Here is a 15,247-nt window from a genome sequence, read left to right as displayed (position 1 = left end):
AGCTTTTCTGGTTTGCTGAGCTTTCCCTGGGACACGAAATTAATGTGGTAATTAATGCAAATGTCTTTGCAGAAGCTTCTCTCCTGGGCCCTGATCTGAAGAGATGATCTTTGCATTCCTCAAACTTTGAAAATATAACTTTGTGAACATGTGTGTTGTGTAGATGGTGTGTGCTGGGGGTTGGGGAGCCAGCTGGCGAAGAGAGAAACACAGAGGGAGGCAACAGAGAAAGACTGAAATGAAGAATGGCAGACAGAGGCAGAAAACCAGCTTTCTTTTCAGGTCTAGGCAGTGAGGGTAAAGTTCAATGTTATCAGCTTTTGAATCTCACTCATCTTTTTATGTTTGAGTTCAGGAAAGTGGTAAGACCTGGAAATTTCACTATTCTCCCCCTGAAGTGGACCAACAAGCTGCTTTCTGAGTGGTTCGAGCACTTTGCATCTTGCTAGATGCTCTACAGTTGTTCTGATGGCTTTTGCAGACTCGTGTATGCATACTCTGTAAGTATCCAGACTGCCAGGGTGGACTTGCACCAATCATCCCCACTGGCTAGAATGCCCAGGAAGTTGAATTTATAAAATCTCTTGCCCTTAGATCCCCAAGGATGGAAAGGAATTCGGGGAAGTGTTTCTCAAGCCCTAGTGTGCACACCAGCCACCCAGGATCTTTGTTAAGATGCAGATTCTGATTCAGTGCATCTGGGGTGGAGCAAAGACTCTGCATTTTAACAGTTCTCAGGTGACACCTATGCAGCTGGATCACACTGGAACAGCAAGAATATAGATCCATTTTTTTTTTAAATCATTCTAATTCAAGGCCTGGCTTCTATGATCAACAACCACATTCAGTTACATAGTAAACTGTTAGAGGTTCAGAAAGGTCAATATCTGTGGTCCAGGAACTTATTAGTGCATTGAGCCTACTTGTTGGTCCCAAGTCAGACCATGAACCTTCGAGTGTAGCCTGCAGTCATTGATCCTGACCATGAACCAGCATTTTATCCTGTCTCATCCTAGTGAGCCTAAGTCATACCTGACAAATCAATTTGAGATGGCAAATAGATAGCAGTTTAGTTTCCTCAGGGGATAAACTGCTATTGTTCTGATTTCAAAGTGAACAAGAAATCAAATTGGAAGCCCAGAGTTGAGTTGGCAGAGACTTGACATTTGCTAGCAACAAATTTAACCTTCCTGGGCTATAATTTTAGCATTTGTAAAATAGTGAAACATACCATCCCACTTATCTTAAAGTGTTGATGGATTTAAAAAAACTCAAATCCATAAATGGAAAAACTATATATGAAACTACTCTACCAAGTTGCATTATTTTGAGACAAAATACATGAACTTTCATATGGGTAGAATAAAACCAAAGAAGAAATCATGTGCATATTGCTCCATGAGAGTCAACGAAGATTCGGGGAATCCAAATGTCTTGCACAGGTTTAAAAGATTTCTTAACAGAGATTGTGCTTTCTGGCCTAACTATCAGGGATTACAGTTTGACAGGTAAGATGTCTTTATGGGGATGATAAGAACGAATGGTTGAAATCTAAAATGTCTTAGAAAATCTGAACTTTGGTTTCTCTATAATTAAGTCACCCTTCTGCTCACACGTAGGTTTGCCTGTCATCAAATGAGGCATAGAATTCCCACAAATTCAAATCTTCTCCAAGAAGCTTATTCCAGTTAAAGTTATGTAACTCCAGGGAGTTGCAAATTTCTGCATCTGCCTGGCTTTGCAGCTAGTTGCATGACTGTTCTGTGAGTCAGATCATGAAATCCATGAATCTGAGAGCTGGAAGTGTCCTTTGAGATGGTCTAGTCCAAGACCATCATTTTCCAGATGAGGAGCTGGTATGGCTGGCCAAGACCACACTGCTTGTTAGTGGAGAGCCAGAATTCCAGCTCATTGCTCTGGCCTCTGACCAGTTTCTTTCCTCACCAGGTTGTTAGTCACTGTTCAGGAACTTAGGAAAACTGAGCAGAAGGGTTCTTCCTTCTGTGCTTGAAAAAAATGACCTTGGCTGCCCTTGTGCCTGTTCTCAGGGACTACCCAGTTATCAGGCTTATGCATCGCTTTCCAATGAGAGGCTTGTGGCATCCTCAAGAAATACAGTCAGACATTGCAAAGGGTATAGTAGCATTGGAGGTTAGCTTAAGTACCCCTCCAGGGAGAGGGGCTATGCAGATATCTTCATTGTTTTCTGTTATGGGCCATATTTGAGCCAGATGAAATTACTACTGCAAAGTCTGTGGTAGTACTGAATTAGTAATGTGATAATAATAATATTAGCAGGATTTCCATGGCAATTTTGACTGCTTACACATTTTCATAGAATATTTGAGTTCTCCTATATCTGTATCTACCATAAATTGACCAAATAATGATGGAATAGGCTTGCACCTTCCTGAACTTCAGGCTGATCACTTTCAGAGCATACATCCCACTGCTGCCTTCCAGGAGAGAAAGACATGATATAGGGGATGGTGCAATTTTGACGAGTTGTAGCTGACATCTGTATATATAATAAATTACCTTTAGGATTATTCTTGACAGGCTAATATAATCATGAATCCAGCTCATTTTTTCCCCCTCTTCTTTTGCCAATCAGCTCAGGCTATTGTCTAGCTTGAGCTACACAATATATTATATTCCCTTCAGAATGACAATCTAAATTTGAGACTGGCAAAAGGAATAAGAGCCCTGTTCTGAAGGGATTGGCCTGGCTGTGAATATTAAAAACGTATCCCTCGTTACTCCAAATTCTTCAAACCTGCCATTGGACAGGAGGTCATATTTAGTGTGGGTGCTCACGTGTCATGCCTGAGATGAAGAACCACACAATGCCATAGTTCATCAAGACTGCTGCATTTAAGAATCACCCAGCATCTAGAAATCCTGATGCCCAGAAGACCCATTAGATGAGCATGTCTGGGTGGGAACAGGTGCTGGTGTTTCTTTTCTATTTTTTTAAATTACTTTTTAAATTGGTGTATTATGATTATATAAAACTGTGGGATTCATCATGACGTATTTGTACATGTACATAACATAATTTGCTCCATGGCACTCCCCAGTACCTTCCCTTCCCCTACTTTGGTCCACTTCCTCTACTTGACTGGCATCAGTGTTTATTAAAGATTCTGAGTGACTTCAGCCTACAGCAAGTTTGTGATTCACTGAGACGGAGACCCATGCACATAGAGCAAAGAAAAATGGCATTGTTAGCCTTTCTTTGTGCTTTTCTTTAGACTAATTTTATTAAGGATGATGAAGAAGAAAAAAAAAGCTTTAAAAGCTACAAGTTGAAGAAAGCAGAATGAAGGAGAAGGCTAGGATTAGGGAAGGAGTAACAGAGGAGGGAATGAGGGGAGGAAATACAAGAAAAAAAGAAAGGGAGACAAGGGCCTGTTGGAAGAAGGTGCTTTTGTCTCTTGAGGTAAAGGGCTTGGGATGCCCCAGAAAGTAGTGGAAGATTAGGAGGGAGACAGCATCCCTGAGAAATATGGTGGGATGTGGGTGGGCAGAGGTAATAGTACCAGCAGGTACACTGTAGGGATCTCCTGGGAGATTTCTGTGTTGGGAGACTCACTCTGTATAGCTAATAAAGAGAAGGGAATACTTTCGGTGACATTGTTCAAGTTGCCTACATAGAATTTATATACCAGGTACAATTTATCCTTTAATTATTATACAAATAAAATTTTAAGCATTCAGTCTGCTTGGCTATGCCCTCTCCAAGGAACGTGTATTGCTCATGCCTAGGAAGAAAATTGCTCCTTTCTCCTTGAAAGATCATACAACTTGAACTTGAAGCTCTTTGGCTGAGAGGAGTAGAGATAAAGTTCTTAGGTGCTTTAGGGAGATTATCTGGGCTTCACAGGTTTTCTTTACCAGTTCTTCAGCATCAATGAGACCAGGAAGACTCCTCTGTCTGGGGGCCCTCTAAGGCTCACACACACTCCCTCGTGTCTCTGTCAGCTTCTCAAACTCTCACAATTGTTCCCTTGCCTGTATCCCACAGGACTGCAAGTTCTATGAGTGTGGAGAGAGCTGCCCTTATTCCATAATGACTCTAGCCCCTAGTAGACCCATCTTAGATGCCCATTAAGCATTTGCTGAATAAATACTGCTGTTCCATCTTACCTCTGAGTAAAGCTGGCTGATATACTCACCGTCAGCAAGTTCAAGTTTTCTTTATCTGAAAAGTGAAGATAATGAGGGGTGTATGGTGACAATGACACATATTGATGTAAAGTGCTCTTAGAAGGTTTGACTCAGAGCAGGTACTTGGTATGTGATCACTGTAAGCAGTTCTTTTCCCATGGCGAGGTGTGGAGTTCACCCCCAAACACACCGCATTCCCTGCAAACCTGCTATGGTAAACCAAGTCCAGATTCCATGAGTTTGCACGGTTATCAGCTGAGCTTTCAAACATTTTCTTTTTAAACAAATCACTTTGAGTTCCCCAAACATTAAAAAAAAAATGGCACAAAAGAACAGTGGTCTAGCCATGTTCTTTATTTGCTAGTACAGCTTATGTTTTTATGTGTTAATACCATTCCTCCCAGAAGAAAAAACTTGGAAAAATCTTCTGTGTCAAGTGCAGGGCTGTATTAGGCTGAGCTTGAGATGGGATCATATTCTACTTGGACTCAAGGCAAGCTGATAGGAGACTGCCATCCCCTCCTGGAGCTCAGTTCTGACAAGAGTATGTAGGGGTAGTCAGTAGAACCTCCTAGCCAGATGTTCTATTGCTTATTATCTTGCTATGAGGATCCTTTTCCTGATTGCTTCTATGGCTGGACTTCATCTCAGATTTTCTGTCAAGAAGTCTGTATGGTGCAGAACAGATCCTTTGGGGTTGATGATGAAATTATCACAGCTATTAGAATGAGAAAAATTTGTATCCATAAGTCCTGAACTGAATTCTAGCTATGGCTTTGCACAAATCAATTTTTGCCTTGTCAATGAAAGTTAGACTAGAATGATTGGTTCTAGAAGACTAAGGAATTCTCTAGAACTTTCAGAAGCTTTTATGGAGAAAAAAGTAGACATTTACTGAGTTCTGCTCCCTGCTCCCTTCATTCCTTTGGGAAGAATGGTTCTTTTTCTGTCTCTTTTATGTATTAAATATTGTTACTTTTTTATTTTCAAAAGATTAAAACTTTATTTTTTGGAAGGGGGTAAAGTTATGAGAGTTCTTTATGTATCGTCTCTCTGTTTTTATATTGTTTGAAATTGTTTTTGCATTCAACATGTAATGACACATAATCATAAGTAAAAGTGAAATACAAACAAGAATTGAATGGATGATATATTTCAAAGAAAATTTATATCTTTATAACCAAAACTTCCATTCTTTTTTTTTACAATTGCTTGATGTTTTTTTCTTTGCAATTTCCCTTGAAAATAAAGTATTATTAATCTTATTTAATTTGTCTAGATATGGGCATATTAGCAATTTGTCTTTTGAATCGGAGGAATTAGGTTAGAACTGAAGTATTTAGAGTATCTCTCTCCAAACACTGATCTGAGAATTATAAACTATCACATTCATATGAGAATTATAAAAGCTGCAAGTTAATCTTTTGTCTCCTCTCCCACTCAGTCTTGCTATTGTTCATTTTACCTGCCTCCCTATTTTCCTTCCTTCCTTTACATTACGAGCTTTATAGCTAAACAAAACTTTTAAAATGTTAGTCTGGGAGATTCTGCAGTTCTAGCATCCTGAGCATCCATTATATTAGTGTTGATCCATATTAATAATTAGAGAATGATTTGTAATTAAAAATACCTGATAATTCATAAAAAAATCTTGATAATTCATCAAAGCAGAAAACTTTCACACCTTGCTTCACACACAGGAGACTGTGTTCCTCCAGCAAAAAAGATAGGGATGACTAGATATTTGTGTTATATACTTTTTTTTGTTCTTTTTTTGGGTACCAGGGATTGACCTCAGGGACACTCAGTCACTGAACCACATCCCCAGCCCTCTTTTGTATTTTATTTAGAGACAAATTCTCACTGAGTTGCTTAGGATCTTGCGTTAGCTGAGGTTGGCTTTGAACTCACAATTCTCCTGCCTCAGCCTCCTGAGCTGCTGGGGTTATAGGTGTGTGCTACCTTGCTTGGGCTTTTTTTTTGTTCTTCTTATGCTTTTCCCCATCCCTGTATACTACTTTTTGCCCTCCAATGTTATTTCCTTGAAAATAATCAGATTTACCTATAATAATATATTTGCACTAGTTTTGTTTTTTCTTTAGTAAAATAAATGAATTTATTGGTGACTTCATACATTGTGAAAGAGCAAGGGACAAGGTGAGACCACATAGATTAAAAAGGTAAGAGAAACCTAGTTCCTGCCACTTTCTTATGTGGGTTTGTGTTAGGGTCTGCCATAACTTGGGATGCATCCTCTGTTTATTCCAAATCATAATTTGATTATTTTAATCATAACGAGATGAAAACATCAGGACATCAAAATATAGTGTCAGGAAATACCTCTGTATTTATGCATGGTTTCTGTCCTCCTTCTGAAGGTAGTTGTCTTTGATCATCCAAATGGTTCAGGGCCCCAGAACAGGTTCAATTTACTTGGTCTTTGAAGGCAGATGACAGGGGAGATGGCTGCTATCTGTAGCCATGTCTCTGCCATTATAACTAGGTGACCACCTTGAAGGAGGGAAATATTCTGACCCCTTTTATTGTTTTTCTCAGGGCAGAAATCACATGCTACTTGTGTTATTCAAGCATAAACATAATTCCAAGCAGGTTTTTAGGGATACCTGATCCTAACTTTGTTTCTTTTTTTTTTTAACCACATTTATATTTATTCAAATATATCACAAATATCCAAACACTTCTTTCCATGGCCTCTGTGGCAAAACATAACAACCATGTTTCCTAACTTTGTTTCATTTGGACACGGACAGTCTTTTCCTTTTGATTATTTAATTAAAAGCCTCCAGAAAACAAATACCCATGATTTCTGAGCAAAGGCAAACTTTTCACAAGAAATTTGCAAATGTAATATGTTCTTTCCTTTGTAGCAAATCTACAGCTTCTCTCCTGGGAGGGCACACACAGATGCTCCTGTTACTTTTCTTAATAACAAGGCAATTTTGCATGTCTGCTCATCTTGCCTGATGCACATGAAAATGGTCGCCTTTTACAAGATGATAGCAGTGGGGCTCCTAGGCTTTCCCTTTCCATGGAGATAGGAGGCACCACAGGAGGGCACAGGGGGATTAATGTAAAACTTCTTTATGCTTTTCTGTATGACTTAGGCTGAAATGGAAAGCTTACCCAACTCCCATGGTGTGTTATGCAACACAATATCATAAATCCTCTGACCAAGTGGTTTTGGTCTCTTTACTCTTCTCAGCATCCCTAATGTCTCATAGCTACCAAAAGTCTGGTCATGTGTCTTAGTAGACAAGATGATGGGTGTCTTGGTCTGTTGTGGCTACTATAAGAAATCACCAAAAACAAGGTAGCTTAAAAACAACAGAAAACTATTTCTCACAGTTCTGGAGGCTGGGAAGGCCAAGATCCAGGCACTGGCAGGTTCCATGTCTGGTGACGGCTTATCTTTTCTAGCTCATAGATGATGCCTTCTAGTTATGTCCTTATGTGGTGAAAGGGACAGGGAAGTTCACAGGGGCCTTTGGTATAAGGGTAGTAATCTCCTATATTAGGGCAAAGTCATTATTACCTAATCACCTCTCAAAAGCTCTACCTCCTAACACTATCTCCTTGGGGTGTTACAGTTTTAATGTATGGACGCAGAGGTGGGCATGTTTAGACTACAATAAGGCATAATCTCTAATAATAACCCAATGGAATCTTGCTAACTGGCCGTGATAGCACATGCCTGTAATCCCTGCTACTCAGAGGTTAATTCAGGAGGATGGCAAATTTGAGGTCAGTCTGGGCAATTTAGCAAGACCCTGTCTCAAAATAAGAAATAAAAAGGGGTGGAGATGTATGTAGCTCAGTGACAGGTGACAGAGTGCCCCTGAATTCAATTGCCTATGCTACAAACAACTTCTCTATAGGTTCTTTAGGATCTGATTCAGCATCTCTAATAAATTCTTTGCCACTGGACTTTTTTTAAAAATACAAAAGTAAAATGGCCACATAGAAAAGTGTTGAAGACTAGATTGAACTGAATTTATTGAGCAATTAAAATCTATTAGATAAGCTGCACATAAGAAAATACTATCAATAGAGATTTCCTGTGTTATAGTGACCAAAGATGACCCTGTGGTAGAAAGGAAATGCCTTGGCTTTGGCAACAGACAGATTTTAGTCAGAATCCTACATCTGCCACTTACTATGTGGTTTTGAGCAAGTTTCTAAACTTTTATGAACGTTACTATTTTCATAGTAATGTGTACTGTAAAAATACATTTTTATGTGCAAAAGTCACTGTGAGTACAAAGACTGTAAGTGAAATATGCAGTTCTCAATTCTAGTTATTAAATTATTTATTATTAAATGTGCTCAGTCACTGTTACTAGACATGGCTTTTGCAATGATAGCTTCATGAACTGATTCTGTCCCATACATGTTTGCCATGGGTACCTGTTTTCATTCATGAATGACTAGGAGATTCCTGTTTGGATTCTGGCTAAGGTCCTTCCACCCCACCTCCTCCTCTTTTATGGTCCTTCTCTGATTGCCTTCTGTGTGCTCCAAAGTCTCACTTTTCTCTTTACCTCTGACATACTAATGGCAAAGGTTCTTGGTTATTCATCCTGAAACTGCTTAAATTCAAACTCACCACCTGGGTTTGCATTTTTCCAGAAGTTTTTGTTCTTCTGATTGTACACTCCGTTTAGATGCAAATAAATTTGTTCCAGCTTCCTGTTAATACCCTCTGAGGTTGTTAAGTGAGGGGATTTTTTGAATGTTTGAGTTTTGGCAGGGAAAGGACTATTTCCCAGCTGAGTGATCCCTGAGAGATTTTCCTCCTACAACCACAAACCCTTTACCCCACAATTGCTTCTTATGTCCTCTCGAATATGTATTCTGCAGCAGCTGGGCTTAAATGTTTTAATTTCTTGACTGTTTTGCAGTTTAAATATTTCATGAGCTCATACATCTTGAGGACACAGGAACTCTGAATTGTCCTTCTGGGAATAAGGGTGGACTTCTCCTGCTGCTTCCTGTGCTTTCTGCTCATATGCTATCATTTGCCTGTGCAGTATCCATTTAGTGCTTCTTGCCTGCTAACAAATTTCACTTTTGTTCTAGACAGAAATACACACAGCTCCACAGGAGATAGTCACCTTTCCAGCCTCTCCTGCAGGAGAGGCCAGGCAACACATTGCCAGGTAATACAATAAGTGAAAGTCTTTCCAAGGAGATATTTGCTTTTTACAATACAAAGGGGCAGATATAACTGGTATTTCCCTGTTATTTGTCTCTTCCTCAAGTTCAAAATTGTTATTATGTCTGAAGCTAATACATTCTTCTTTTTTTCCATTTGTATCTTTTAAAATTTTTCTTTTATTGGTGTGTTATAATTATATATATATATATAATATATCCTCTTGTCTGGTCTCCCAAATGATTTCCTAATCAGGAAGGATTTATAAGTTGAATGCAAATGAGATTTTTTAAAATCCAATTATGATTCTTGGAACAGCATGATGTTGAAATGTGAAGAGGTATTCCATGGCAAAAGAATTCGATGGTCAAGTGAATTTGAGTAACACTAGGGTAAGTGAAATTTAAAGACTGTTCTTTTTGAAGGGCTTCAAACCATTTTTTTTTTTTTTTGAGTTGTGTGTGCCTTTGTTGGCTGGGCAGATTACTTCAGGGGACACAAAGTGGGAGGAATGAGTGGCCCCAGGCTGGGCTTGTATGTGATGGAGGTAGTGGCCTTTAACTTGGCTTAGTCTCCACCTGGCTGAAGGTCTTGGGTTGTGGATGCCAATCAAGTTGTGCACAACCTCTGGCAGAAGGGCCACATGCCAAGGTGCCATGGTCTTTACCACCTCTGGCCTCTCCAAGGTGGCTTCTCCTTGGCCTTGTGAAGGTGCATCAGCAGTGAGTGTAGCCACCCCCGAGGTCCTGGTGCAATGGCCACCACTGTACGTTCCTCCAATAGCTCCTCAGGTGAGTCATTGTCCCACCTGTAGATGAACTTGGGAAACAAAGGTTGCTGCTTCTTCTCCACTTAGGCCATCTTGCCAGCTCTTCAAAAAAAATCTTTTTAAAGAAAAGTCAGTTATATTGGCAAATCTACAAAAGAGGTATATTAGAACATTTCCCAGATTGACCACGGGATCTATGCTGGAACAACTTATCTTAAAATTGAACAGCTGAAAACAACTAACTTTTATTGTGTGTGTGTTTTACTGGGGATTAAATTGAGGGCCTGGCACATGCTAGGCAGGTAGTCTACCACTAAGCTACACCTCCATACCTTTAAAAGTTTTTGAGTCAAGGTCTCTTAAGTTACCTAGGTTGTCCACTTTAATCATTTTTAGTTTTTAGTTTGGTAGATTTAAGTACATTCACCTTGTTGGGCAACGATCACCACTATCTGACTCCAAAACTTTTTCGTCTTTCAAAATTGAAACTCTGTACCTGTACACTGTTCTCTCCCATAGCTGGTAGCATTATCATTCAATTTCCATCCCTATAAACTTGACTGTTCAAGGTATCTTGTAGAGAATCATACAGTGTTTATCTTTTTGTGTCTGGCTTATGTCACTTAGCATAATGTCTGCAAGCTTCAACCATGTTATAGCACATATCAGAATTTCCTTCCTTTTAAAGGCTGAATAATATTCCATTGTATGTATATGCCCCACTTTGTTCATCCATTCTTCTGTCAATGGGCACCTGAGTCGCTTCTTTTTTAGCTCTTGTGAATAATGCTGCTAGGAACATGGCTGCACAGATATTTGTTCGAGGTCCTGCTTTCAATTCTTTAGGGTTTATAAGCAATAGTAGGATTGCTGAATCATATGTTAATTCTACTTTTAAGTTGTTGAGGAACTGTCATACTAATTTCCATAATTCTTGCCCTGTTTTACATTCCCACCAACAATGAATAAGGGTTCCCATTTCTCCACATCTTTGTCTACATTTGTTATTTTCTGGTTTGTTTGCATGTTTTAGTTAGCTTTTTTTTTTTTTTTTTTTCTGTTGTGACCAAGAGACATGATGAGAACAATTTTAGAGGAGGAAAAGTTTATTTAGGAGTTCACAGTTTCTGAGGTCTCAGTCCATAAATATCAGGCACCATTCCTCTAGGCTTGAAGTGAGGCTGAACATCATGGTGGAAGAGTGTGGCAGAGGGAGGCAGCACACATGGTGATCAGAGAGCAGCGAGAGAGACCTCATTGACAGGTACAAAATATATATTCCAAAGGCACACCCCAATGCCCCACCTCCTCCAGCCATACCCTACGACTTTAGTTACTACTTCATCAGGGTATTAATCTGATAACTGGGTTAAGGCTCTCATAACCCAATCATTTCCCCTCTGAACCTTCTTGCATTGTCTCACACATGAGCTCTTGGGGGACACCTCGCATCCAAACCATAACAGCATACATGTGTTTCATCATAGCCATCCTAAAGGGTATGAGGGGGTAGCTTATTGTAGTTTTTATTTACATTTCTGTAATAATTAGTGATGCTGAGCATCTTTACATGTGCTTATTGGTCATTCATGCATCTTCTTTGGAGAAATGTTTATTTAAGACCTTTGCCCATTTTTTATTTATTTGTTATTGAGTTATATAAGTTCTTTGTATATTCTGAATATTCATCGCTTACCAGATAGATGATCTGCAAGTATTTTCTCCCCTTGTATGGAGAGTAGTGTCCTTTGTTGCAAAGGTTTTGAATTTCACTCCTATTTTTTTTCACTCCTATTTGTTTGTTTGCCAGTACTTTTGGTATTATAGTTAAGATATCATTGCCTAGCCAAAGGCATGAAGATTTTCTCTTATTCTTTAAGAGTTTTATAATTTTACCTCTTCTGTTTAGGTCTTTGATTCATTTTGAGTTAATTTTTGTATATACCATAAAATAATGGTACAGATTCATGTGAATGTTCAGTTTTCCCAGCTCCACTTGTTGAAGAGACTGTTCTTTACTGTTTCTAATAGTATTATTCATAATAGCTAAAATGGGGAAGTGAATACAAAAAAATAATCTTTTTGAAAGTCATTTGATTATACATGTGAAGGTTTATTTTTGGCTGCCAATATGTCTTGCTTTGTGCCAATCTTACCCTGTTTTGATTATTGTAACTCTGTGGCAAGTTTTAAAATCAAGAAGTAAGATTTCTGACTTTGTTATTCTTTTATGACACAGTATTTTTATAACCTAACCTTGGAAATGCCATTACGTATGCTGTGTTCTATTCATTAGGTGTCAATCAAAAAGTCAAGGGCACATTCAATGGTAGGAGACCACATGGATGTGAGTGCCAGAGGTAGGGATCACTGAGATCACACTGGAGTCTGCCTACTGCAAAATGGTTTTCCCTTTTCTTTATAAAGTTAGGCTGTCTTTGATACTTTCTTATAGTAATGAAAACTGAGTAGTACATTTAGTATCCACGGCAGGCTAACTTTATAAAGAAAAAGGAAAACCATATAGTACACCTACTAACATTTCAAGAGATAATGTTCTGTAACTCACAGTTTGAGAAAATTGAAGCTAGGATACCAGGTGCCTCCAGAAGGACCACAGTATTAACATTTTGGTCATTTCTTACCTTACCTAAATAAGCCAGCCGGAGTGACGCTGTAGATCAGACGCAACAGAAGAGGATGCCAATGTCTGAGCTGCTCCAACAGTATATTTGGAGAGACCGAGCACCTAAGAAGAATATTTATTGAAAAAAATTTCAAGAAACATTCACCGAGTGCCAGCAAGCTACCTAATATTTTATCAACTGCTGAACTTATCCATTATCATGAACACATCTATAAATGTACTACTCAGCCTTTCATTACTATAACAAAGTTCTCAAGGCAGGCTAACTTTATAAAGAAAAGGGGTTTATTTGGATCTCTGTTTTGGAGTTTCAAGGGCATGGTGCTGGCATCTGCTCATTTCTGTTGACAGCTTTCTTGCTGACAAAACACTGAGGCAACACACAACATCACATGGCAAGGGACAAACAGCTTGAGTGACCGTGTTTTTAAGTCTGGTCTCCATCCCTTATGAAGCCACCCAGATTTGATGGTTGGGGTTCCACCTTACTGATCTTATCTAAACCTAGTCACTTTCTAAAGGCCTTACTTCTGAACCTCACAGTCAGATTAAGTTTTCTATAATAGATTAAGTTTCTTAATACCATTTACATGTGACTTTGAGGATCAAGCTTCTGCAGGAGTTGGGGGAGGGGGAGACAAACCACACTGAAACCTTAGCAGTAAGTCACTCTCAGTGTGCTGAGAAAAGCGATGAAGCAGGTGGGGCCGCGTGGGAAAGTCACCTAGGTAAAGTGGCTTATGAATTCCGCTGGAACAGAAATGAATGGGGGAAGTGTTATGGCCATGAAAGTTATTTCAGAAAGAGGCATTATTCAGACACCCTGAGGTTGTAGGTGAATTATGTGCAGGAAAAGAGACCGTATTATTAACCTTGCTAAAGCAGGGGGCCTGTGGGAAAGAATGGAGGCTGAGTTAGGGCTGTCTCAGGGCTTGCAAGCCCAGCTCGATCGGTATTCTAAGCGGAGGGGAATCTTTGTAGGATCTTGGTCCCTTGCTCACTCTCTGAGAGACAGCTCCATCTGGATAGTGAGGACCTGACCTGTCCAGGCCTTTTGTTTGGTTCCCAAAATAATAGATTACCTAAGCACCTATCTTGTTTCAAACCAATCTTTTAAAATATTTAATCATTTTTTTGCAGGTAGCCAAGTAATGCATATTCATATTTAAAAGTCAAATGATGGGGCTGGGTATGTGGCTCAAGCGGTAGCGCGCTGTCTGGCATGCGTGCGGCCCGGGTTCGATCCTCAGCACCACATACCAACAAAGATGTGTCCGCCGAAAACTAAAAAAAAATAAATATTAAAAAAATTCTCTCTCTCTCTCTCTCACTCTCTCTCCTCTCTCACTCTCTCTTAAAAAAAAAAAAAAGTCAAATGATTCTTAACCAAAAGCTAGGTTAAAAAAACCAGTTCCCACTGGCAAAATACCAGCTCTAGGCCCTTCCCCTGTGACCTCACTGTAAGGAAGCATTCACCAAACCCTTCCAGTTCCTTCTTCTGGTACTTATTTAGGTTCGGGGGAGTGAACACTGGGCCTTGTTCATGATAAGCACATATCCTACCACTGAACTGTATCCCCATCTCCTTCTGTTATGGACATCCATCTTTCTTTCTTCTCTCTCTCTCTCTCTCTCTCTCTCTCTCTCTCTCTCTCTGGGAGAGGAGTATGAGGGGGTGAACTCAGAGGCACTTGGCCCTGAACAACATCCCCAGCCCTATTTTGTATTTTATGTGGAGACAGAGTCTCACTGAGTTGCTTAGCGCCTTGCCTTTGCTGAGGCTGGCTTTGAACCTGTAATACTTCTGTCTCAGCCTCCTGAGCTGCTGGGATTACAGGTGTGCACCACTGTGCCCTGTGACATCCATATTTCTAAGTATCGTTTTTACACAGCTGTTTCTTAATATGTTACTTTTACATTCTAACCTTTGATTTTCCTAAATGTTTGATGAATTTTTTTTTATCAAACCTCTAGGTGAAGAGTTTATATTTAAAAAATTTTCTAATCTTTTAATGGTAACTGAACTGTTCAGATTTTCATTTCTTATGAGGCTGATTTAAGTAATTAGTCTCTCACAGGAAATCAAACATTTCATGTACTTTCTTAAAATCATAAACATAGTTTTGAGTATTCTCCAAGCTAGGTTAATTTGCTCTGTAAGGTTAAAAATTTCTCTCTAATCATATTTCTTTTTTTGTATATTTGTTGCCCATTTATTAAAATAATAACATTAATCACTTTTTGTTATTGTTTTTCAAAGAATTAGGTCTTAGGTTTACTTACTAATTTCATAATTTTCCCATTTCCTAATTTATTAATTTCTGCTTTTATTTCTATTAATAATCCCCTCTGTTTCCCTGTGATATTTTAATTATTCTTAGTGTTTTGTTAGTTAAGTTACAGTTTTTTGACCCAGGAGTTAAGAGAGTAGGATCTTCTTTTTTCCTAGTTGATATTTTCTGTTGTTTTGCCACGTTTTTCTTTTTAG

The sequence above is a fragment of the Ictidomys tridecemlineatus genome, chromosome 4 (assembly GCF_052094955.1).
Source record: "Ictidomys tridecemlineatus isolate mIctTri1 chromosome 4, mIctTri1.hap1, whole genome shotgun sequence".
Lineage (NCBI taxonomy): Eukaryota > Metazoa > Chordata > Mammalia > Rodentia > Sciuridae > Ictidomys > Ictidomys tridecemlineatus.
The sequence above is the reverse complement of the archived record's forward strand: the minus strand, read 5'-3'. Positions refer to the sequence as shown.